Below are 27931 nucleotides of genomic sequence, written 5' to 3' on the forward strand. Positions count from 1 at the left end.
CATGAAAACAAAGACAGTCTTTTCTTATGTGTTCCCCAAATCTGCAAAGTGCAGCTTTAATACATTTTTTTGTAGTGTTTAATGTAAAGAAAAGAGAGACAAAGAATAACCACAGGCGAAACAAAGAAATGTACAAGCACAAATGTGAAAATTATACCAAAAAGAGTCATTAAGTTAGTAAAAATGTCCAACTTGTTGTCCTGCTGCGTCAATATAGAAACTACATTGTGGATCAGTATTATTATTTATTTACATTTACCTAACTCACAAAAGAACCAACAAAACAGAAAACTAAGCAACCCTAATGCCTTTGTTAGTCTCACCAATGAGTCGACTACTAATATAACATGAGGCATGAACATTTTGCCATTTCTGTCTTTAAGTTCATTATACATTAGACATTATATTACACAAGCCATTTAGAAAAGTTGTTAAACTGGCGACTGATATTGTGTGGGATGTCCAGATACACAATTTTAAGAACTCGGTCAAAAGTAATTTGATGATTGAATTCAAACGGATTTATTTTCAGTCTCAGTCTTCAGAGAAGTGCCGAACAGACAACGTCAGCGTCCTCTCACGCCTGGGAATATGTGACTGGTGCGTTTCTGTTCATTTTACTAATGGATGACTGTTCTTTTTCTGTTGTGTTGTTTCCTTTGTAACGTCTCTTTGAGAACCTAGAAAAGAGCTCTAAAAGTCTGATTTAGTATTTTTTATCATTCAGTTACATCCACATGATCAATTGCAGTGTAATGACAACACTCTCTCTGCATGCAGGTGTCTAATTGAATATGGACATACTGACATGACAAGATCTGCGAGGCTGTTTGACCAGAGAAGACTCATCACTCTTCTGTCGCTCTTCACAGTCAACCTGCGATGTGGTGTGTCAGAGAGCAGGGCTTGCTTCTCTAACAAGGATCTTGGCCCAAGGACAGACAAGGCATGTGGAGAGAATACTTACCAGAGAATTTTCACCAAGTTTATCTTTTGCCTTATGAAAAATAAGAAAGTGCTAAAGATTTGTTAGCGTCGCAGCTTGGCAAATTTGAGCACTTATAACTGTCCAGAGCCCGGAGCTGACTACAGCGTGACTACAGATCTCAGCTAAATGTCTGAATTTGATTTACTTTGTGACCTACATAGTGACATGTTGGATTTGATAAAGTAATCAAAAAGGATTATAAAATCCATAATAAATTTGTTATTGGCTTCAGATTAGATAAGATATAAATATATGTTATAGATAATTTTAAAATGGATATGATGTTAAAAGGTGAAGTTATTATTACACATCATTCAAAACACAAATTACATTTCCAATTTCATTGATATTGGTATTCTGGGCTTCCATAGACCACAAAAACTTGTCGATAAAACACTTCCTCTGAAATAAAATAACATTAATAACATTTAATCAAATCTACATGTCGGCTCACATATGGGCTAAGAATTAAATTACTTGGTTTCAATAAATGTATAAAAACATTCATATGTCTTATTTGATCAAACAAGTCCACAAGAATGAACAAAGATTCACAATTATTAATGGTGCTTAATATCGGAAGCATATGTTAACAGAGTGCATGTCAAACCGTTTTACCCAATATTGAATCTGTTGTAATCACAAACAAGAAAAAATCTTAGGTTATCTCTGTTAAATGTGCATTCTGGTGTTCTGAAAAATTCTTACATTATTTCACATTTTAATTGAGCAATAAAAACATGATAACCAAAGAGAAAGGACTTTACCATCATAAATTTAATGTTTGCTACAAAACTGGTGCTCAACACTGATACTCGCATGCAGAACACAAAGAAATACATTTAGAATGGAATAATGACATTTTTTACTTCAACATTTATAAAACCTCCCACTTGCAATTCTTAGTAATATTTTTTTAAACAAAAGAAGTTAAACATATCGATATATGATGTGTATGACATTACATTGTTTTTTTCTTGCCATGTTGGATTGCACATGTCCATGTGAGCTCTGGTGAAGATCTAGATGTCAGTGACAAACCAGCAGTCAACAGGATAATCCCAGTTAATACTCTCACCCACTGTGAGGATATTACAGGTGAGAGACAGAAGTCTTTCAGCATCTGATGCAACTCGAAATGTGCCCGGATTTTAACTCTTATATGTGTTCCTATACGGCTAGCGCACAGGAACATAGTAACCCCTCTGAGTCACTGCAGCACACGTGCAAACAAATATAGCTCATCAGTAGGTGTGAATATACATTTTCCTGGTATTTGGAGGAAAAGCGCATACACACACACACGCACGCACACACTCTTGCTCGCTCTCGCACACGCACGCACACGTGATTGTCTGCCCATGTGCACATGGATGCATCAGTGTGTGTATGTTATCTGTTTGTATTTTGATTCTAACATGAAAAGGCACTTCCACACCCATATATTACCTTCTAAAAATAAAGTCATGACGTCAAACAACAGTTATTTCAGTTGGTCAGCTAGCGTTCACCCCTCCCCTCTTAGAACCCACTCAATAACGGAGCAACTTTCAGGTTTCAAAAACACAAAAGTATGAAAATGTTGCTTTGTAAACAAGTACCACATAGGATGAATGTGTGCTTTGTGTTAATGATCCTATAATGCAGCTAGTTATCTTCATGTACATTCGCAGGACTGTCAAAAGTAAGGTGGAAAATCACAGAGCGATTCAGGAAAACATAGGTTTCCTCAACCTTCATCCTCTCTGCTGCTGTGGTGTGACGCAGCATCATACAAACTATTAATATACATATCAGAGGCAAACGTTTACATGCTCCTGTCCCACTGATTTACTCATAGAGGACAGATATGTTGCTACCAGGCTGACGTGTGGAAACAAGTTTAGGATTGTTGCCTTGATAAGTATTCACATCACATATAACTCTCTGCAGTGAGGCTTAGATATGAGTCATAGTCTAGAATGGTAGGAGGGCACATTAACAGACTGACTTTTTATTACCACTCAGCCGAAAACAAATGTCTTCAATGACTGGATGAATGACGATGGAGCAATGATTAGGAACTGACTAATTAAAGCAATATTAGGGTGTGTCTACACATGTGGTACATGGTATAAAATATTAAACCATGCGCACAGGAAAAGTGGCTGGACTTGATTTGAAAGATGCCTCGGATCAATGACACATGTGATTCATGTCACATATGTGCAGACAGAAATCCACTCAGTAACTCATTCATCATTTTGACATGAAATTTAGTTTTCCTACAGAGGACAAAATCTGACAATCTGATATTTACAAACGTCTTTTAGTGGCAAGTTAATAGTGCATTAAACATAATCACTAAATGTTCAGATTCAAAATTCTCTTTTTGTTATATTTTAAATCATCAACACTTAGTTCTTAAATAATTTATGTTAAATGTACCTAAATTGTAATATCTATATTTTTATTTTGTCCACATTTATAAAGACACCTTTGTTTGATGGAAAGAAACACAAGTGAAGACTATAAATTATCTTATAAAAGTTGGTCTTACCTTTAAAGAAATATAAAATACTCAGTAATCCTTCTCATGAACTTGCCAATGAGAGCTCATGCTGCAGCACGATAGATTGGACCTCCTTTAAGTTTGAGTACATTAACACAACTCTGTCCTTGTACCTGTACCTGTAAAAAGTGTTCATTACTATTATGCGTTATAACGGATCAAACTGCGTCTCTTGCACAACCTGCCCCACTCCTGGTCGCCTTTGGCACAACTATGATCAAAAAAGCTTGAGTTGCACATAGCGGATGGGCCATTGAGTTGTAGTCTCCTCAGTAAACACACCAACCTCTTTGGCCTCCTGTCTGGTCTGCTGCTGGGGCGGGCTGCCACTTTCCCAAGTTCACAATCTTTTGTATTAACTCCACTGATGGCTTGTGTTTAACAAACCAACCACATACAAACAGGACACAACCCATTACCAGACACCCACTTAATACACAGTTAAAAAATAGCTCTCTAGCTAGTTAATTCTTATGTGGTCCGAACAAAAAGTTGATTCATTGTGGCCCACTGTCCTCCCTCATCCCCTTTTTGTCCAACAGACTATCAGAGCCAAGAAAATCTGGAAGATTTTTCTTGTTTGTCAGTTGAACTTTACAGCTCTTTTTGCCTTCTTTCCTGGATAACTGTGATAGATTAATTTAACATGGAGTGGCAGGACTGCGAAGCCGTCAAGGCTTTCGTCATGCAGAATTATGAACAGTTTTTGTATGGACAAATGACAGACGCAAGCCTTTCAGAGACAGAGTAGAGCAAATAATTACCCTGTTCCCTAGTCAAAACAAACTCTTAACTTCCTGTTCTAAATTTAGAATAATGTCTATCAATACAGCGATAGTCATGTCAGACATTCTACTTGGTATTTTCCACCGTGTTAATCTATCGTGAGTGAATCATAGCACTTCCTTCAGAATTTTCACACGTAAAGTCCTGCTCCCTTACCTTTAAAAGTAGGCTTTTCATGTGATAAAACATCTGGTGGTGTTGAGTGTTATTGAGGGCAACTATTAATTAATCAGGATCATGGGAAAGAAGAAACAACTGGAGGGATATGGAAAGACTATGAAAGAATTATTTCTGTTAAAAAAGGGTAACTCAGAATAGCAGAGTGGTTATAACAAGATGGCTCTGGGAAATTAATCTCCTTTTTTCTGACATTTTATGAACTGAACATCTGAAAATTAGTTTTAGCCTGACAGTAACGTATACAGTAACTCCACAAAACACAATAAAAAGAAATAGTGATGGCACGACAGGTATTCCAAACCTGTGAAACAGCACTGACCTCAACACGTAGCATTTTGACGATTACAAGCCAGAGCCTGTAAATGGTTCAGATTCCATGGAGGGACTCCAAGTGACAGCACTTAAGATATTTTAAGGATGAGGAACTGTTTCCTTTTGAAGACCAAAGCACCATCTCTTCTCCATATTCATTCTTCTTTTGTTAAGTCTGCTGCATTTTGATGCCACAGAAAAATGTAAATATTGAAAGTTGTCAGGAACCGCAGTGGGAGCGAGAGTCGAAGCAAATGGCAGTTTACATATTTTAGTTGTGAGCAACATTTCTGAATGAGTCTTGCATAAATATTGCACATCAGCTTGGCCAAAGGATGCATCTTCAATAAAATATCGAACTGACTACAATAAAGCAGTGAGCCTGACTTGTTTCAGTAAGTCTTGTTAACTTTTCCTGCAAGCTTGTTTTACAAGAAAGCCAGGATGAATGGCAGGTTTACGCACATCCCTCCTGGTACTGTAAGCTCGTCCTACAAGTTCAAAACATCCTGTAAGACCTGGAACATTTCCCTCCTTCATATTCAATGCTGCTCTTATTTTCTGTGATGTTTTTGTCAGCTGCTCTTAATTTGTTCTGCTGCATTTGTATGACATGCTGTGAAGCTGATTCGGGGAACCTTTCCGTTCATGGCGAACCATTCAAGCTGACTGCAACTATGCAAGCAATCAAATGTATAATTATTACATTTGTGAGGCTTATCGACATTTGTTCACCTTCCTTTAATGCCACAATTAACCTAACCATGCAAATTTAATGTTGACAAATTCTTTTCTTTTTTTAACAGTAAGAATCTGCCATTCATGGTTAAACAAGTTGAAAATGCTGCTAAATATTTATCAGAGAGATTCAGCAAAAAAAGTAATCAAAAAGAGGAGAAGCAGCTTTCAACGACACCATAAACGGCTGCGTAACAACAAATGACCAAGCAAAGTTTTCTGAATGAGATTAAACAAATGCGTGAAGGTGGGGTTAATGAAATGCTGTAGGAGCAGCAGAAACTGAACGGGCAAATGTGAACAGTGATGTAGATTAGAGCTGCAACAGTTGATAAAATGGAGTTTAATTGAAACTTTATTTTCCAGCCGTTGCAATAGCAATGGGAATTGTGGCTCTTTGTAGTGAGCCAGCTCATTTGGCTCTGCTCGGCCTCAAGCACTGGCTCCTTTGGCTCCCAAATGGCTCTTCATTTAGTGCCACCTCTGGCTTTTACAATTCAGCCAAATTTAGCAATAATTTGACCTATGGACATAATTTATATTTGGTATAAGATTTTAAATGATGTAAAAAAAAACAAAAAAAAACACTATTGTGTGTTATGTACATGTTATTTACATTGATCTATGTTTTTATGATGGTGCATGTTATTATTGTCATCATTATTGTATTTATATTTGTATTCATTTATTTTTTTAAACAGCTCCCAGACAACCAATTAAAGAGCAGACTCATAGAACTGACTCATTTACTAAAACATCACTACGAAGCAGGAAAATTGTAATTGATCTCACTCATGACAATATGAAACACAAACATGTCTTTAAAATAAAAACATCACATTAACAGAACAAACAGTCACAGCACAATTCTCTAATTCCAGCCTCTTAAATTGTATATTTTCTTGTTGCTTTACTCCATGATCACAGTAAGCGGAATATCTCAGGTTGTTGACAAAACCAGACATCTACAGGACATCGTGGATGGCTTTGGGAAACACTGATTTAACCCATTTTTTAACTAAACAACTAATCAATTAATCAAGAAAATAATCAGTAAAAGTAACAGTTTGCATGGCAATGATAAATAATAGTTGGCTGCAGCCCTGTGTTAAATGTTTTTAGGGCCCCTTTTTTTGTGGCGGTGGGTGGGGGGATCCAAACCCTCACATGAAAGCATTCACTTAAAGCAAAGCGAGACTGGATTTTGGTGGCATGCACTACTTGATATAGAGGGAATACGTTTTCCTGTTCATGTAGGGCACAGTGCAAGAGTTTACTTCTACTTGAGTTGTTATGGATGTTTGCATAAAAACTAAATGTATTAAGATCACTGAACTCGAATGTAGACCACAGGCAGAAACACGATGACTGCGCTTCATGGAACAGAACGTAAGCTATTAATCATTTCATCGTCAGTCAAGTCACTTTCACTAAAAGCAGGAATTGTAGCTGACATGTGTGATTTGATCACAACATTTTCATGGATTCAAATAGTAAAAATACAATTCTAATTTACCAATTTATTTGGACCTATTGATCATTTCATGATGAAGAGGGTTCTTCCTTTTTAATATTCATGACAATTTGGCATCACTCAACATACTTATTTAGCGCTTCCATTAGTACTGTGTCACCAAGTCACGTCTCCGCTGCGTAATTCAGGACAACTGCTCATAAATCAGGAGCGTCCCAAACTGTACGGGATGTCTGGTCACCTGCAACAAGGTGCTCTCCTTACTTCTTTCGGACAGACCTTTTCTGTGTGCCACAGAAAAAATGACTACAAGACTAATGACTGAGCTGTATAACTCCTGCCTGCACTGCTGAAATTATATCAAAATCATAGAAGGTTGTTTTGACTCTCATCTGTTTAAAGGTTAAAGTTTTGCCTCTCTTTTGATCACATCACATTGAACAGTTGCGGTAGAAAATTTATCATGCTGACCGACAGCTTCCTAAACCTTGAGAAATATATGTAAAATTTAACATTTGTGAAATACGTGGACACGCTTTGCTTCGAGCTGGATTTAGAAAAGCTCTGAGGGGTAAATCTGAGATGTAAGTGATTAACTGAAACGGTACAGATTATCATCCTGTTCTCAAATTAGAGGAAATGAGTACTAAATGCAGTTTGAGACGCTGCTCGCTCGTATGTATGTTCGTATGTGTATGCAATTAGAGCCGTAGCACTGCGGCTGTGGATGAAACAAGGTGCTTGTAGCTACAGCAGGAGAGGAAGTAATAACTCTTAATGTTGGACACTTGGGAGATGCACAAGGCCTCATTATCTCCCTAAACGCTTCAGGCTTTCCGATGTTCTCACCTTACACCCACTACTGACCTATGACTCACCAGCCCGTCTATCCTCATAGTAAACCTTTATTACATTACCTTAATCGTCAAGCATCATGTTGGAAGGTTGGAGGGCAAACCCCCGGCTCCTCATCATTTATCATTTCACCCTATTCTCATAAACGACGTACGCACGACTTGAATTGTGTCCATTCGTCAAAAATGCCGCACATGCTATGAATTCTTCCAGCATGGCGTACAAAAAGAAACAGTTCACTTTTATTTAGATTCGCCGGTCTGGCTGCGGTGTTCGCTGCCGCGGCTGTGTGACAGAGCACAGAGCTGCTCGAGGACTGACGTCACTCCATTGAGATAGTCAATGGAGTGACTTTGTCAGTGAACTGGTATGTCTCTGCTCAGTCATGTATCATCAATTGTTTCAGGTGGTGTAAACGTGAATGTTCTCTTTCATCAATGAGTATCTTGACCTACAGTTGGCGAGGCCCCTGACAAAAAAAACAGCTAACAAATAATCAATTTAAGGATGATAGATTACTTAAATACACTCATGTCCTTGGAGTGAGCAATTAGGCCCTATTCCTTTGACGTCAGTGAAGCTGTAACCAACATAAATTATATTGTCATTTAGGTGTGAACTATTAAATTAGGCGAACCAGTCGCTTGTTGGCCACTTACATTTCTGCAAGCCACAGATATCATCAGATATAGATATTTAAATGTTTTGGTTAAATTTTCAATTGTATGTTGCAACTTCGCTGTGCTTGTGATCTGCTTAGGTTTAGACACAGAAACCACTTGGTCTTGGTGAGAAGAACGTTTTGTTTTGGCTTAAAATGCATGTTTTGGATGCAATAAGATAAGACACCATGGAAATTGCCCTGTGGTTTCCAAATATCTGGTGAAGTCACACTTACAAATTTTTAAACCTTGTCTCGACAGCCATCGGTGGCTCACCTTCTCGCCTACAACTCCACCTACGGCTTTTTTACTCCTATCACAATGATGTTTTTTCTTCCTTATTAGTCAAATGGGATATTGGCAGCTTGCACTGATATCAGAAATCTCTTTATTTGGGTGGACTTTTGTAAATTATGGGTGAAACACTGAAACTGGACAGGAACATGTAATTATTCAGGTATAGTGTTGATGACAGGGACGCTCATTCACAGCTTGTGCAAAGAAAATAGCTAGGCTACGTGAGATTCTGGGGTATATTTGTGCGTGTAAATGTAAAAAAAAAATCTGTCTCCTTAGAGATCAATTTACCTGAATTTTCTCTGATGTGCTTATTACAAAGAAAGGCCTTATTGGTTTCTTGAATATTTTATACATTTCAACAAGACAAAATGAGGAGAAGAATGATAACAGGATAAAAGTTGAATTTGTGCACCGGTTTCAAGAGTACATGGTGTTTTATCAAGTATGACTCGTAAAGCTGGTTTAGCTGATGAAATAAGGTCTAAGAATTACATGAACCATGGAGCATAAAATAAGCCTCTCGTGTTAGATTTTAATGACATTGTTCATACTGTACCTATTAATCCCACTTGAGGGCAAAGTTAAGTTCTCTGAGAGGATGAAATTAAAAATTCAGTCATTATCAACTCAGCCCTTTCTCTTCACAGTAAAACCACGTTGCAGCATTCTCCAGTACAGAAGAAGTTTGATACTTCAGACTTCCTGTTCATACTTTTATTTTAGCAGCTACAGTGAAGATTAGTGCTTTAAAAAGGCAGTAAATGACATCTTTTCATGGTTTTTATTTTTATTTTATTAAGTCCCTGTCTCTTTCAGTTGTTTTGGAGAATGTCACAACACTGTTTTGCTGTGAAGCTCCAGAAAGGTTATGTGGAGAATGAAACTTCACCTGACTTTCCATCAGCTTGAAGTCATGGAGATAATGACTGCATTTTAATGTTGGGGTGAACTTATCATTTAATGTTTTTGCTTTCAAACTTTGAGTCAAGGAAGTTGACTTTGTTTGGCTTTGTTTGTGGCCACCAGAATCAAGTAACTTTACTAAAGTGATACTGTGTTGAGGACCATGACACAGATGTCCTGTTGCGTTAGCTGTGAAAATGTTGTGGTTTGAGTAATGATGGAGGACAGAGGCTATGATCAGCTTGAGCTCAGTTAAAAATATGTTGCAGTGATGACAAATCTTTACAGCAGAAACAATTAAAACATTCACCAAAACCTTTTATACCAACCCTGTTGCATAATCTCCTCCTTAAGTGTCCATACATATGCTCAGCAAGTGGCAAACCCTGCTGGTAGCTTGTTGTTAGCACAGCGTACTGGACATATGGCTGTACAATCAAAAAGATGTAATAACACTGGATTCAAGGAAATGAGTGCACTGTGAATTTTAGCAATCGTGTGTTAAAATTCAAAGGGCTGCGTTCAAAACTGAAGTGTCTGCAGCTTTATTTATTAGTAAAGTGAATCACTCCGCTGGAGCTGGGAAGAATTATAACAGTATTGATTTATGGTAACTGAGTGGAGTCTCACTGATACAACAAGGGATCCAGCGATCTTTGTGGGTCACCTTAGTTGTGCAGGAGTGTGTCTGTTCCTCAGAACCAAAGGTTTTTCATCTCAGCCAGAGGCCACAGTCTCCACATTCCTTATTTCCAAGCCTCACTTCTGCTGATGACTCATCTCCCCTGCCTTATTACAGGGAGCAGCACTCACTCTCTATCGTCGGACGACAGGATTAGTTTACAGCACACACCTCGTAATGAAATGGATAGGCCGATGGAAAAAGTAGAGAGGGTCGACAAATTGATTGTAAACTGTTTCTGAATGTCTATTTACACGACTGAGGGATTCAGATGTCATGATGAGGTACATTTACTGAAATGTACCGAAAATGTAAAAAAAAAAAAAATCCCTGCAGCTATATGCTTAGTAGATCATATAATGGGAGAAATAATGATGTTTCTAAAGCAGGAGGTAGAATCAAAGTTCCAGATGACCTAAAAAATGTATGATTTGTTTGATAACCAAGATACAATAACATCAACACCAGAGGAATACCCAGAATAAAAGCACAACCTCACATGAGACACAACCTCTATTAACATCACAGTGTATCACAATATGTAATAACTTTATGTCAAATGTTATTACTTGTCTTGTAATTTATTTTGTCTTATTTTGAAATGTTCTGGAGAGACTGAATGAATGCTGTAGAATCTGTTTACCATTTCGCTTCAAATTAATGTCATGGTTTGAGTTTGTGGTTCAGTTATTTCCTGTTTTATTTTGAAGTACTGTCATCATGTGTCATGGTTTGATTTTCATTTCCTCCCTTTGTCTGTTTTTCTGCTATTTTCACTCCTCACCTGTGTGCTGCTGGTTGATCGCCCCTGTATATTTAAATTCTCATCTTCTGCTTTCTCTTTGTCAGTTCATCTGCTCTGTCTCCCTGTCTCACCTTCCTGTCATGTGTTTACAGCTTTTAGTTCCTGATTCCTCTTGTTATTTCTGGTTTGTACTTTCCTGTTTAGGATTGTGCTTTGTTTGCTTTTTTTCTTGGTTTTATCCTGTTTTTTTTCTGCCTTTTGTTGCCACATTTTTGTGGATTTATTGCACTTGGATGTTAACAAAGCTTGCCTCTTGTTAGGCTACCTGCCTGTCTGTGTGTCTGTGTTTTGGGTCCCCTTTGTTTAACCATGACAACTAAAAACTTGAGACTAAACACTGACATGCATTTTGTGTGAAAGTTGAAATACAATTTCTTGAAGTTTGATTAAAAAGTTTCAGTTGGAGTTAAATTTAAGTTCAATCTTTTTCTTCTGTTTTTGGTTATCAACAGCTTCTGAGAAAAAAATCTCCATCATTATCCACTACACGCTCCACCGTGCTCATTAGCTAGTTGCTAACTGTCTCTGCTTGCTTGTTTGACAATTAATGTATAGTAATATTTTAGTGCATTGTCACAGAAAACAGTGGCCTGAAGACAGTGTTTTGAGAGAAGTGAATGGGTACCAGAACTGTAACGTTTGGGACGAGACAGATAAACAAAGAAACTGAAGGAAGCTGCAGAGTTGGGTGATATTTCTCTAACAACTTTATTCCACCGGGCATGTCCCTGTGACATAGTGTGTGCAAGATGGTGTTGTTCCACCCTCCTGTACATCCTGAGACTGCACACAATGTTTTATTTTGCTCTATGCTGTTCCTGTGTCTGACTTCCTGTCTGGCCTGATCTGATCTTGATGTTGCTTCTGTCCACTTGCATCAGAAAGAGACTCGCCGTGTATCCTCAGAAGAGCAGACTGGAGAGCTGCCTCCGAGATGCTGCTGAACTGCACCTTGGTGTGGCTGGTGGAACTACGACCATCGTCTACAACAGCCATGTTGTGGCGAAGATGTGCCAGGTGGAATCTGGGGGTAAAGGTTCATCAGCATGAGGATTTCATGTTTGTCCTCGATACACTTTCACTGACGGTTCAATTTGTTAGAAAAGTTGATGTTTTTTTAAGTATTTTTTTGGCCTTTATATGGCCTTTATTGATAGAAGAGCGGACAAGACGACTGGAAACAGGATGAGAGAAAGGGGGAGTGACATGCAGCAAAGGGCCGACAGGGCTGCTGCAGCGAGGACAAAGCCTCTGTACATGGGACACCCACTCTACCAACTGAACCAACAACACAAGTTGATTTTTGTGTCTCATTCCCAACTGGTCAAAAACTGACACCTTGGGATGGCAACCGAACAAATTTACAATCCAAAAGCATCTGTATTTGACGAGTTAGGAATGTGACACATAAACAGACTTTTTGATTTTTTTTTTCTTTTTTTTGGAAACAGCAAGCAGATATTTGGTATCAAATCAGAAAACACATTGTGATTATATTAAGAACTTATTGCCAGGAATTGACCTCAATAAGATTATGTTGTTCTGTGCAACTTTTTAGTTAGCCCAATACAGCATCCCTGCAGTACTCTGTAAGATGGTAATATTTTAGGGCTGTGTGTCAATCAGCATGTTTGGAATTCGTCTGCCCCCTAGTGGCAAAAAAAATCAATTATTGCAGCTTTAAGTGTAGAGGTCATAATCTCCATGGTCACTGTTAAAACAACATTGCTGAAACTCACGTCCGCATGCTCACGATTTGTGCTCTGCTGTCCACTCTGTATACATCTATTATTCATGTTATATATGAGCCAGACGTGGGAGAATTTAACTTTTCAAATATGCTTTAAATATACCGTTGACTGCTGCTGCCTGTGCAGGATCTATCACCCTGTTTACTGTATACACATTATTTATCACTGACACATACATTGGGCCACAGTATATTCAATAACTCTCATTTTTCTCTTCCTTTATGATTTAATCAGTGAGTGTTGGCAGGAGCCTAATGGCAAGGCCAGTGATGAGTCAGCCAGGCTGCAGTTTTGGGAGCTGGAGGTGAGAATAACACTGAGGGGAGGAGGAAGGCAGGGACGGAGAGAAAACACAAGCAGAAAGGAAGACAAGGAATGAGGGATACCATTGTTAATAACACTGAATTCTGAAAGAGAATCATTTTTTTTCTCATGTTGCCGAAGAGCTTAAGAATTTTTGGAATGCAGAAGGACTTCTCCAAACACCGTATTAATTGTCTACTTTGAAATGTTTGACATCAGGATGACTACTAGCCTTTGAAACAAGCAGATTTGTTCCATGCATAGATCACATCCCAGTCCCAGGACGCCTGTCCTTAATCAGGTGTCTGGGTTGGACCTGCCCTCATGTTTGCTGAGCGTTATCGAGGCGCTCCACTTAGGTTAGGTGAACGTGGACGTAAATGTTGTCGGACATGTTTCATAACACACATATATACCTCCTATCAACATGATTGATGAGCCAGGCTTGTAGCATTCCTTCCATATCCCACCAAATACCATTCTGACAGGAGAGCTTTCCATGCCTGCGTTTAGTCCGCTGCCTAAGGTCTTTGTTTTCAAACATTACAGTAAATCTAATGTTAATTATGGACCCATTTAATAGTTGACTGTGTTTTCACTGCCAGAGGCGTCTAGTGACATTGTTTGGGTATGACACGCTGCAGTTTAGACAGTGTGGTATTTTCATTTATAACACTGAAGCTATTCCTGTGCCTGCTATTGAGCCAAAGAAACAAAACATGTTAGAGGACAACCTTAAGCTGTTTGGGTTTATTTCTATATTTCAATCTCATATAAAAGATATTCAATTCTGCCCTTTCAGTCTGTTCCTAATTGTTATTTTCATCATTGCTCTTAAGTGCTGTAGCCATTGCTACCACAACATAGCAATAGCTAGAACTCCAACTGCATATTATTTAGATGTAGCAATTGCCCGCATGTATTGTCCCTGTCAAATAATGAAAACAAACCCTCATTAAGTGGAACACTTGAATACAGTTTGTGTAATTAATCAGCCAATTAAATGTTAACTTTGTTTAATACACAATGATGATGTGGTACATGAAAATAGAGAATGTTAACTTTTATATACACTTTTTTAGAAAGTGATGTCTGTATTTGTGAAGCATTGATCCGATGCACGACTGACATCGCTTTGTTGGCATTGCTCCTTTAACATCATAATCTATGTTGCTCCAGGAGGACCATCGTGTTTTTGTAATGTCTGCTCGAAGAAAAAGAAATGGAAAAACCTCCTCATGCAAAGTTGTCTTATGTTATGTTCTATTTGAACCCAAACCCAAAACAGTATTTTTGTTCCCTAAACCTAACCACACAGTGGCAGAAAACTGAAAATAAATGGAACATGATAACTGAACACTACAATAATGTTCCAAAGAGGATGCAAACCTCAGTCTCTTGAGTGACAGTCCTATACTAAACTCACTCAGTCACAATAACTTACTCCATACGTGCACTTTGCGGCTCTCTCATAAATTAGGTCCTGGTATTGCTCACACTGGCTCACGGTCCAGGGGGCTCTTCATGGGAAAATAGTTTTACCTGTGCACTTCCTGCCAATGACGAGTTAAAACCTGAGTAACAGAGTAATTGCTGAAGGTTATTTTTCCGTAACTGCACATTCAATCCTGGTATTTCAGAGCCTGGTGGGAACACTAGGCTTTGGTTTAAAGGAATAATTAGATATTTTTCTGAATGCCCTTTTTCTGCTTGCGCTTCTAAGATTGAGAAGACAAGATTATAGTTGAGTTTGGGGTTCATACAAGGAGGCGATAAGCGTATCTCAGCATTAAGACCTGAAATGGTGGGAAACATTGTGTTAGGCTCTGTATAAAGATTAAAGACTCTGCAAACCAGGTAGGTCTGGATGCTGAGATGCCGATTCAAGTTCAATTAAAATAAAAAATCTTGAGAGTGCATCTTTAGACTAAACTTACGAAAAGAAAGAGAGACAGTGAGATGTCACCCCTGCAACAAGTCACAGTGAGTCAGGGCAACAATCGCTGCAACATTTCTAATGCAAACTGAAAGCTGAACACGGCAACATAAAATATATAGAAAAAGCCAACTAGTGTGTCATTTTAAATAGCCTTAAAGCTAGATCCCATGAAGCAGCAGCTACAGGAGACTTACATGAACAACCATCACTTTCACTGACATCTTCATGTAAATCATCACTTAGTTGTTAATGGAGATAACTGAGCTTTTTTCACTGTCGATGTCATCTTAGCATTTTTAATGGCATTAGCCAAAACACAACCTCTGGCTGCATCCAAAAGTCCTTTGTGAGGTAATTTAGTATATCTGAAACCTTAGTATGAATCCAGTCATTCATAGTCGCATAATGTTTATGGGAAAATAGTACAGCATCCAAACACTGCTGTAGTGACAACATAACAAAAATGCCGGTGTTTCTTCTTCGTTGGATCAGACAGACTGAAAACTGCAACAGTGAATTGCTGCCCTCTGTTGCTTTTTTAAAATGTATTTGTGTATTTTGTTATATAATGATATGCTGAAATGACATTTTTATTATTACAGAGACATTAAAGTACCAAAAAAAGGTACCACTGGGTACCAGTATTGGTTCGGTTGTGAGTTGTATCTGATCTGTTTAATCTATACACAAACATTACAATTTCCAATAATTTCTTGGCGGGTGTAGTGACTTATCTTTTCCTGTCCAGGTTTGTATCGATTAAACAAACAAGCTGTGAAGTGTTTATTCTGACCAGTGTTGGCTGTTTCCCTTTGTGAAACTAAGAAGCTGCTGGCTTTAGCTTTGTCTTTAGCATGCAGACATCATTGTCATCCTCTCATCTATCTCTTAGCAAGAAAGTGCAGAAGCATACAGTATTTCCGATAAGGTTCAACTATTCAGTGTGAGGCGGATGCTTTCCACTGAATCGGAAACATTATTGACTCTCGACATCTGTTAAATTGAATCTGTTCTTGTCTTTCCTTTGAAGCAAAGAGGGATTCCAGTAACAATAATCAACTTATGGAAGTAAGTACAACATAAAGTTGTTGTCTTAATGAAGTCTCCAACCTTTTTTTTTGGTGTTCACAGTTCAGGTGAGAGTCTGTTTCATACTCAGCCTGCACATTTCGTCCTGGTGTCTTCTCAGCGGCCACCTTATCGCCACCCCCATAGGTGATGTTAGATTTCTTTCACTCGTTATAAGCACAGACTCAAAGGCGTTTCTCAGTCATTTCAAAGCAGCCAGGTAGGGTTTTTCTATACTTCATCCCTGAAGTAGGTCCACAGGGTCCACAGTATCTACGGTGTCTGCAGCGTCCATGCTGTCCTCGGTGTTCACAGGCACCTGAATGTAGCAGCTGTAGCAGCTGTTTGTCGATTGATTGTGAATCACATGAGATCTGGCTGCAATCAGTAAGAAACTTGAAGCTGAATGGCACACACACAAGTGAAGATTGTCCATTGATAAAATGTTGCTGATATATTAAGGTGTGAAAACAGTGTGAAAATATGTTAATTTTTAATTATGCCTCAAGATGTGGATGGAATGTCATCGTGACATGGACTGTCTGTGAGCTGACTTCCCAAGAAACAGGTGGATGACGCATGAGCTAAGGTGTTGAATGACGGTACCAAGAAATAAGGGTGAGAGGAAAGGTTCTGTAGGTGCGTGTGAGAGAGGGAGTTCGAAAATATCTGACAAATTAGGAGGTGGAGATGGAGAGAAATTGTTTATTCTGTTTAATTTCTAACCCTCATTTAAACAAACACATCACTGAAAACAGCACCCATCTACACATGTAAAATTGTGAGATTTACTTTATGCGCAGCGTACTAACACAAGTGCACGGCTTTCAAATCCTTGATATGTTGAAGGAGGAGACCCACAAAGATGTGTCCTTGAGAGGAGTGGCAGGCGAGGCTGAACAGGTGTGTTTGGGCAGCTCATCTCACCTTGTGAAGTCAAGGTTCATCTCCACAGTGTGTCAACACACAACCAGCAGCAAGCACAGCCAAGCTTTTATGACATGGGAACTGTAGTGAAGATAATTAACTTAAACTGGCAGAAGACAACGTTTGTTTATCTTAACATTCTGAAGTAAATACTTAATGCGCAGCGTAATGGCTGCAGAAAAAACACCTCGCTTTTACTATGCTTTTTGCACTGATAGAGTGTAAGTTAGATAGAGTGAAGTTCATTTACTCGAGTGCTGTCACCATCCAGTTTTAAGGTGTTTGTACTTCACCTGAGCTCTCCATTTACTGCTACTTTACACTTCCTCTCCAATACATCTTGGAGGTAAATACTGTTCCTTACACCACTACCTCCATTTGATCATTTAGTTACTGGTAACTTTGCATGTTGCGTAACTGCATCTTGTCAGAGCCAAAGTAGCACATTTTTTAAATACTGACTTCAACATATGGCCAAGCTGATAACTGGTCAACCCCTAGTATACACCATATACAGAAGTATCCGTAAATGTATAATTTATTTGTACTTGTACTTTTTATTCTGAATTCATAAAAGTAACATACAGATTTCATTTCTAAACAATTCTTTTTTTTTTGTACTAAACAATTCTTTTTTTCATGTTTAGTCTGCCTCAAGAAGTTCTTTTACTGGTGAACTTCCATCCGCTTAGTTTCTGGAGATGTTGGAGATTGTTGAGGCTGCAGGCTAAATGAGGTAGTCCAGACGTCCGTCTCCACCATCAGGTCTTCCAGTTCTTTCTGGGTAATCATGAGGCATTCCCAAGCCAGATGAACATATAATCCTTTCAGGAATTCCTCCAAATTGTATGCAGTGAAGTGTCCAGGAGGCTTTCTGATCAGGTGCCAGAATCACCTCAAGTAGCTTTTCTCAATGTGAAGAAGCAGCAGCTTGACTGAAAGCTGCTTGATGATGCCTGAGTGCCTCACCCCCTCTGCAAGAGTGATACCATCAGATGAATATTCTCTATGGTCATAGAATGAGACACACCTCTTTGTATTGGATTATGGCGGAACGAAAAACAAAAATTGAAAATTGGAGCTTCCAGAAGTCGTTCTTCATTCATACCAGTTGAGTTGTATGATGCCAACTGGGCCTACATATCTTTTGACCACAGGTGGGAAACTGAGCGCCTGGACAAAAGCAGCAATCTCTTAAAATTGAAGCTAACAGAGAGGTGGAACTACAGTTCCTTTAATGGTTTTAGTCAATAATAATAGTTTTAATTCAAATATGGGACATATAATGTGTCTTTCTGTGTGGTTCAATGGACTAAAACCAGTTTGGAGGGACAGAGGCCGGTGTTTCGGACTAATGAGCTACTCTGTTAACATTAACAGTCAGACAGCAGCTAGAGGAGAAATTTGCTAATCCTTATGTGTGAGCACAGATGGCTTGTTAGTGTTAACTGGCTTGGTAGCTTCCATCATTGAGAGCTTGTTTAACTAACTCAGTTTGCTTCAACTCCACCCATGCTCAGTCTCTGCCCATTTTTGATTAGCCAGGAGTTTGGCAAAGTCAAGCACTGCCAAGATGGCGACAGCCATCCACTTGACGTCACAGTTGGCTCTGTCCACTATTTTGTATAGTCAATGGTTGGGACACATTGGCTTCCAATAGGCCAGGCCAGGGTCAGACAGAAATTCAGAATTGATGTCCAGGTCGGGTTCACATCGGAAGTCGCTGCCTGGATTTAACATCTGCCGGGGGGGGCGGTCACCCCTCCCCCCTCGTGGCCCAATTGTTGAAAAACGTGCACTAAAGTGCCCTCTTGGGAGCCAAAACGCGTGCTAAAGTGGCCTCTTGGTTAACAAAACACACTAAACTGCTCCTTGGCTGGTTAAAACATGATACCATCTTGGGTGCCAAAAATACGCACTAAAGTGCACTCTTCAGTGGCAAGAACATGCTGTATTTTTGCCCCCTGCCCTTCAAAAAGTCTGTGCAGAACACTGCTCATATACGTTTAGTTTATGTTCATTTGTATGAACCATCCAACACATCAAATATCTTTATCATATCAATGTTGCTTTGCTTTTTGAGAGAGCCAGTGTTTCCAAATATATCAAAGTTGGAGCTTCTTCTTGGCCCATAGATAAATAAATCACTGTCGACCTCCCAGCGTACAATACATGTCCTTAGTAATAAATGAAATCACAGATGCGTCAGTCTTGTCCTTTATGTCTGTTTTGATTCAGGGCTCAGCCAGAAGGCAATCTTTTGTCAACAGTTAATCCAAAGCACTTCTGCTGGACTCTTTCTTAATTCTTAGAGACAAGAATTTCGGCATGAATTTCCTGTGAGTTTAAGAAAACATTTTAGGACCCGATTCTATTTCCCTTCATTACTGAGGCACAATCTCCATTCATAAAAAAACAAGTTTGAAAAGAATACTAATTAACATATTAGATCTTGTCATCATATAACTGATGCACTGGCAGCACTTTCAAGGCTGTGGGAGTGTTACCTAAGTGGCCTAATCAATAATACAAGTTCTGGTAAAAAGTCACCAATCTTGATCTTCATGAATGAATGATACACCACACCAATCGCTCTGAGAAAGAGGAGAAGCATCCTGTTTTCGTGGAAATCGCTGGTTCCCTGGTTTACATGGAGCCAGGCTCCTTATACTCCCAGTTTCAAGGCTAAGCTAAGTTATAAAACTAACGATCTCCCGGCTCCAGCTTCAAATTCAGTAGATATAGTATAAAGGGGGTGTGGTATTAATATCACAGGAGTTTATACAAAATAGCTTATAAACTATTCCTTGTTTCATTGAACAGTTTGATTATAACTCAAAAAAATGTTTAATTTATCTCTAAAAATGCATAGGAGTGCATGAGTTATGATCCAGTTAACTACATTTCCAGTCGTTTAAGGCTGATAACACTGATAACACTTTTACATCATAACAGTTGAATCAATCTAACTCAACTTCTCCATTTTTGAGAAACATGTCCAGTGGTGTAGCAGGGTCTTGGAAGGTTGACTTTAAGCCTGTACATTCACATACTTATTACATAAGATTGTCATATTGGAAAGCAAGCACTTGAATTTGCCACATGAAGCTCAGAGAATGCACACATTAGATGTGACCATGTGATCAATGTCCTCAAGAATACATGAAATTAATAAATGGTAAGAAAACACTGTAGTTTACTGAAATTAAATCAAATAAAAGTAATTCATAATTTATTATATTTTCAATTTCCTTTAAGTGACTGCTATGATTGTATTTGTAAAGATGTTTTACTGGAGCTTCTGTAAGTGTGAACAGTAATTTTCCACATTCCAAAGACCTGAAACAACCCTGTAAAGCTTGGGTAACAAAAAAATATTAGCAGGCCAGATCGAGCTCACCAGCTGTCTATTGTTGATGCCTGTTCTAGGGACGAGGGAACTTGTTACATCTGCTGTCTGGGTGTTGAGACTTTTATCTTCCTCATCTTCACTATATTTTCTTTCTAAAGTCAGCCATGTGGTGATTTAAGATTTAAACTAATTTAATTTTCAACTGAATCCAGTTGATTTGGATAAAGTCTTAAAAGAAAAAAAAAAAGATAAAATTAACGAATATTAGCAGCTGTAAAAAACTAAATGATTGGAGCCGCAGGGGATATAACAGAAACAAGGAACAATGGAGCCGCAGATTATGTCTTAGGGGTTTGTTTCTGGCACTGAGGCAGACATAATCATTATCAGCTCTTCCTCAGTGGCTCATATGGGGATCATTCTTTGGTATAGCAATCTGCTGTAAGATTCACTGTTCACTGTTTCAATTTAACAGCCGAGGAAATGTATTTTTCTCCTCACATTAATCCACATAAAGAGGGCTCATGTATGACCACTTACTATCTGCTCACAGGCCTGACTGATTACTGTTCCATGCAATAACATGTCGATAAGCAATTTAAAGAGACAATGATCAATATTTCTATATTACCCTAAAGGTCCAGTGTGTAGTATTTAGTGACATCTAGAGGTGAGCTTATAGATTGCAAACATCTGCTTCGCCCAGCCTCACCCTACCCCTTTGTTTATTCCACTCTCCCATTTCTTTTGTCCACTCTGGGCTACTGTAAAGATTTGGCTGTGCAATACTGGAGAGAGATTCACTGTCTGTCCCATAACTTTACTGTTTTAGTTTACCTTCACTGTTCTCAAAGCCTCAGAGGCAGCTGCACTTAGCAAAAACAAATTTAAAACTCTACGCACCAAATGAGCAAAACAACTAGCAGGTCAAGATAGTAGAATAGTTGAACTTTTAATTGTTTTGATAGAGAGACTCCTAGTGGCAGAAATTACATATTGCGCATTCAAACCGACTTAACTAACGCTCTGTTTGTAGGTGTACAATGTGTTCATTAATGTATTACTATATGTTCATGTGTTTTGTGCTTTAACTTGTTAAGTTCAGATGGCGGCACGTGCAGATGCAGCGTCTCAGCTCTCTCTTTACGTCGTAGTTTTTGTTTGTCTCTTCATCATTTCTTTTGGTCTTGCAGTGGACCAGATTTATTTGACGGAGCATAGTTACTTCTCATTGGCTATAACCATGTCGGAGTTCATTTTGACTTCACTTTTTCTATCCTGCCGGAGATCCTACGCACCCCAGCAACCACCGGAATAAACACTGGCCCTGCAAATGACGACGGAGGGAGAGGAAACAGAAGAGGGCAAAGCGAGCCGGATTTCGTGCTCGACTATTGGCTAACCCCTCTAGACCAGCTCTCTCCAGCCAGTTCCTCACAAACTGCAGGTCTCTAACAAACAGTGGATGAGCTAAGAATGAGAACTGCTCTAAAGTGCATGACCATCATCACAGAGACATGGCTGAATCACAACGTCGCGCATGCGGTGATTGAAGTAGCCGGCTGCTCTGTTTATAGCTGGTACACACGTGGACATGGTTTACAAGCTCTGCTGCGTGGACCTGGAGCTGCTAACAGTGAGGTTCAGATTCCTGATGGGAATTTACAATAATAACTATCCTGTCAGTATACATCCCCCCCACAAGCTAAGGCCACGCTAGTCCTGAAAATGCTACATGACATCATTAATAAGCAGCTGACGGCTCATCCAGATGGCATGATCATAATAGCAGGGGACTTCAATCCAAATGCAAATTTAAAACGTATCATGCCCAAATCCCGCAAAATGTGAATTTTCCCCACCAGAGGAAACAATGTCCTAGACCAGGTTTACACAGATATCCAAGGAGCATTCAAAGCAGCTCCGTCTCCACTTCTCGGACAGTCTGACCATATTTTCCTCACTCCCATCCAAGCTGATAGACCCTGAAGAAGGTCTGAGGAAACCACCTCAATGCTGCAGGACTGTTTTGAGAGCACCGAATGGGACATGTTTGCACAGGAAGCTAACCTTGAGGAACACACTGCATCTGTGCTGGGGCACATAAACTTCTGCAGAGGGGACAGTTAAGGTGTTCCCCAACCAGAAGCCCTGGATAAACAGCACGGTGCGGGCACTGTTCAAGTAGACAGATGCAGCATTCAGGTCTCATGACAGACAGACCTACAGTGATGCACAGTTAAAAAGTTAAAAAGAGGCATTATGGATGCCAAGCACAAATACAAACAGCACATCAAAGAATGGTCCAATGACAACAACCCCCGTAGCATGTGGGATGGTATCAAGGCACTGAAGGACTACAGAGGGAACACTTTGCTGCCCACTGAAGACTTCAACCCGTCTCACATCCTCAACCAATTCTTTGCTCATTTATACATGCAGAGAGAGGTGACTGTCCCACTCAGCAGCCCACCAGCTGGAGAGTCTAACCTGGTTCTCCAACGCCACCAGGTGAGTGCAATGTTTTAGAAGGTAAATGGGAATAAGGCAGCAGGCTTGGACTGTGTACAAGGCCAGGTACTGAGGACATGCGCTTAGCAGCTGACAGTGGTGTTTACAAAAATATTCAACCTCTCCCTACAAAATGCCAGTGTTCCATCCTGCCCGAAATCTTCCACCATCATTCCTGTGCCTAGGAAATCACCTCCAAAGTGCTTGAATGACTACCGCCCAGTTGCTCTAACACCTGTAATCATGGAGTACTTCGAGAGCCTGGTGCTCTTACACATCAGGAGCATCATTCCACCGGACCTGGACCCACATCAGTTTGCCTACCAGGAAAACCGCTCCACTGAAGACGCTATCAACACAGCTCTGCAAAGCACCCTGACACATCTGAAGAACTGAACTGCTATGTGAGGGTGCTATTTGTGGACTTCAGCTCTACTTTTACTGCCATCATCCCTCACAAGCTGGTCAATAAAGCTCGAGACCCTGGGCTTTGGTTCACACCTGTGCTCATGGATCATGGACTTTCTCTCACATCATCCACAGCGAGTGAGAATTTGAAACACATCTCCGCCACCCTGATCCTAAACACAGGCACCCCACAAGGCTGTGTACTGAGACCAATGCTCTTCACACTCTTCATACTTGACTTCCCCATTTACACCTCCAACTCCATCAAAATTTGCTGACGACAAAACTGTGGTGGGCCTGATTATAGACAATGAGGAGACAGTGCACAGGCTTGAGGTGACCCGTCTTGCTAAGTGGTGTGAGGACAACAACCTGGTCCTTAACACTTCCAAGGCAAAGGAGCTGATTATCGACTTCAGGAGAACTAAAGGAAGAGACTACCTCCCCCTCTACATACATGGTAATGAGGTGGAATGTGTCAATGACCTCAAGTTCCTTGGTGTCACCCTGTCAAGGCAGCTGACATGGAGCTCTAACACATCTCATCTTGTCCAAAAGACCCAGCAGAGACTGTTTTTCCTCAGGAAGCTGAAACGGGTCAGCTCCCACAGAACTGTCAACTTTCACAGGAGTACAATCAAGAGCATCACAAAGACCTGCACCATGTGGTGAAAGCAGCCCAGCACATCACTGGGACAGAGCTTCCTACACTGGACACTGTTTATGCTGCCAGGCTGAAAAAAACAATCAAGCAGCATTTGTAAGGACCGTACACACCCCAGACACTCCCTACTCAAAGCGTTGCCTTCAGGCAGACGGGTCAGGACAATCAGATCCACCACCAACAGACTGAAAAACAGCTTCTACCCCAGAACTGTCACCTCCATCTACCCCCACATAAGAAACAATACCATCCACAAACTGCAGGAGCGGTTGACATACTTGCACTATCTTGCAGCACTTACATTACATTTACGGCACTTGGCCGACACTTTTGTCCACAGTGACTTCCAGTAATTCATACACTGATGGCGGTGGCTGCCATGCAAGGTGCCGGCTAGCACATCAGGAGCAGTTTGGGCTTCAGTATCTTGTCCAATAAAACTTTGACATGCAAACCAGGGGAATCAAACCAGTGACCTTCAGATAACAAAACGCTGACTCTACCCATGAGCTGCACTACCTCTGTTGTGCACAATTACAGTGTTTTTTACTGTATACATGTGTATAGTTTTACCATATACACTATACTGCCAAAAATATTCACTCACCCATCCAAATTATTGAAATCAGGTGTTCCAATCATTTCCATGGCCACAGGTGTATAAAAGCAAGCACCTAGGCATGCAGACTGTTTCTACAAACATTTGTGAAAGAACGGGTCACTCTCAGGAGCTCAGTGAATTCCAGCGTGGTGCTGTGATAGGATGCCACCTGTGCAACAAGTCAAGTCGTGAAATTTATCTATCTCTCCTAAATATTCCATAGTCAACTGTCAGCGGTATTATAACAAAGTGGAAGCAACTGGGTACGACAGCAACTCAGCCAGGAAGTGGTAGGTCACGTAAAATGAAGGAATGGGGTCAGTGGACGCTGAGGCTCATAGTGCTCAGAGGTCATCAATGCTACAGACCTCCAAACTTCATGTGGCCTTTAGATTAGCTCAAGAACAGTGCATAGAGAACTTCATGGAACAGGGTTCCATGGCCAAGCAGCTGCATCCAAGCCATACATCAGCAAATGCAATGCAAAGTGTTGGATGCAGTGGTGTAAAGCTCGCCGGCACTGGACTCTAGAGATGCATTCTCTGGAGCGACGAATCGCGCTTCTCCATCTGGCAATCTGATGGACGAGTCTGGGTTTGGCGGTTGCCAGAAGGAAGGTACTTGTCTGACTGCATTGTGCCAAGTGTAACGTTTAGTGGATGGGGGATTATGGTGTGGGGTTGTTTTTCAGGGCTTGGCCCCTTAGTTCCAGTGAAAGGAACTCTGAATGCTTCAGCATACCAAGAGATGTTGGACAATTCCGTGCTCCCAATGTTATGGGAACAGTTTGGGGATGGCCCCTCCTGTTCCAACATGACTCTGCACCAGTGCACAGAGCAAGGTCCATAAAGACATGGATGAGAGAGTTTGGCGTGGATGAACTTGACTGGCCTGCACAGAGTCCTGACCTCAACCCAATAGAATACCTTTGGGGTGAATTAGAGCGGAGACTGAGAGCCAGGCCTTCCTGTCCAACATCAGTGTGTGATCTCACAAATTCACTTCTGGAAGAATGGTCAAAAATTCCCATAAACATACTCCTCAACCTTGTGGAAATCCTTCCCAGAAGAGTTGAAGCTGTTACAGCTGCAAAGGGTGGACCGACGTCATATTAAACCCTATGGATTAAGAATCGTTCATATGCTAGTCAAGGCAGGTGAGTGAATACTTTTGGCAATATCGTTTATCTTATTTGGTATACTTCCCCTTTCTTACTTTGCACTATTTTTTTTACGGACCTGAAGAGAAAGCCATTCACAATTTTGTTGTACATGTGTATAGTGATAACAAAGGAATATACATATATATTCTATATTCTATGTAATATTCATTAATTTGTTCACTCATATGTGTGTTATTAAGGTTTATCATTGCCTTTGTCAAAATCCAAAACTGCTTAAGAGAAATAACACACATCTGGCAAAAACAGCACTTTATAACCGTGCTTACAGTAAGGCACTGCGTAAATGTGGGTGTATACATTTGTGTTGCATGAGGCAGGTCATGAATTGCGAGAGGCTGCTTCCAGCACTCTTGTGAAAAGAAAACAGAGGAGCAGTCCTTGTGGGTCACAGCTGCAGTGATGAAATATCGGCTAAGACATGTAATGCGCTCTCTTATTGTAAATGTGCAGTTAATTAAGCATATGTCTAAGTCTAATAAATGCCACACTGTTGCAAAAACAACTAAATGTTTGCCTCCTCATGCCTTATTTTACAAGGCCCGTGCACATTTATTCCCTGTCAGTCCTTCTGCATTTCTTTGCTTCATGATTCCTTTATTAACAGCGTCTCATCAAACACACAAATGCCTAGAGGTCTTTGGAAAAGCCTTGCTTAACTGTGTTGGCAGAAATGTGTGCGCAAGAGAGATCCAGTGACGTGATTCAACCCTCTGATGTCTCTCATGGAGGACATTGGCTGAGAAATTATTAATTAGTTTTGCACAAGAGTGGTAGGTTGGAAATACTATCAGCTATACTCAAGGCTATAAACTTTGGCTCCTATAGACTGTTGGTTTTTATCTCAGTGGACAGCAGTGTTTATATTTAAACTGTATATTCCTGTCTGTTTTATTACTGTGATGGCTTCCAGTAATGTTATTCATTTGGTAGAAGAGAGATAATAAAACCTACAGAAAAGTAAATCAACCCAGTTTTCTGTGTTGCAAATTGAATACAGTACAAGATGAAGATCACCTATAGACATATAAAATGGTTGTTTTCAAATGTATCAATGGTTATACACAAGGGTTTTCTATCCACAGCTTTTGTGTGGGTGTCCTGCTCTGACACACAAAGAATTAATTAAGATTTTTGCATTTGGTTTCATTTAAAGAATGAAAAACATGCCACTGATTGTGAAATAATTGGGGTATTTTACAATGCAAGTAGCTTCTCTGCCTCTGACTTGTCTCCCATCTTGTCACCAGTTGCAGTTATTCATTTTTAACGTTAGGGATAGACAGGAGACAAGGGAGGACAGTCAAGAGAGGTATCTGACTGGCTAATAAAATAAGTTTCACTTTCCAAAACTTGTCCAAAACTTTCCCTGAACCAAACTGATGACTGATGGCTGAAGTTTTTCAGTCAGTGTTAATGATAAGTCAAACACTTCAAGCTTCAAGCTTCTGGTTCAAGCAAATTTCACCTCACGTTACTGGAGTGAATTTGCACATATTACAAAGTTGTCCCATGAGGTTAGCATGCTAAACAGCAAGCCCTAGCCCGTCCTCCTGTCCCACAATTCTACTTAGTCTAGTAAGTAAACAAGTAAACTTACAAAATGTCATGAAAGTAAAATATTTTTACAAATATATTCATTTCTAAACAGAAAAATATAAATATACGTCTTCTGAATTCTAGTTTCTCTCTAACCAAACTAAGATGTAACTGCCTGTTTAGCTCAGAACAAAATTCAGTAAAACTCACCAAAGCAGTCTTGATTTGTCTTTCCACAACCACTTCTGGTTTGTTCATCCCTCTGGGATGCCTTCCTGTCCCCAAATTCATAGTCCTCATCTGCACTGCTGTAAATCACCTCTGTACCTTGTCCCCAGTCTGTCGCTGTGTTCCGTATCAGTCTGTGTGATGACAGCAACCTCACCCTGAACGCGGACAGGACGAAGGAGATGATGGTGGACATGAGGAGGAAGAGGAGTCCTTATCAGCCG

At 39.9% G+C, this 27931-nt stretch overlaps 1 long non-coding RNA gene across 2 annotated transcripts; it reads left to right on the forward strand.

The window, feature by feature from the left end:
• Window positions 1-291: 291 nt before the first annotated feature.
• LOC119017521 lies at window positions 292-27931 on the forward strand. Of its 2 annotated transcripts, none has more exons than XR_005074457.1 (4): window positions 292-600; window positions 781-2086; window positions 12118-13291; window positions 27818-27931. It is a non-coding gene; the product is annotated as an uncharacterized LOC119017521 (long non-coding RNA). The 2 variants fall into 2 exon arrangements; XR_005074456.1 differs by lacking the exon at window positions 27818-27931 and having other exon boundaries at window positions 12118-12266; window positions 13222-14083.

This window comes from Acanthopagrus latus, chromosome 4 (genome assembly GCF_904848185.1).
Source record: "Acanthopagrus latus isolate v.2019 chromosome 4, fAcaLat1.1, whole genome shotgun sequence".
Classification (NCBI taxonomy): domain Eukaryota; kingdom Metazoa; phylum Chordata; class Actinopteri; order Spariformes; family Sparidae; genus Acanthopagrus; species Acanthopagrus latus.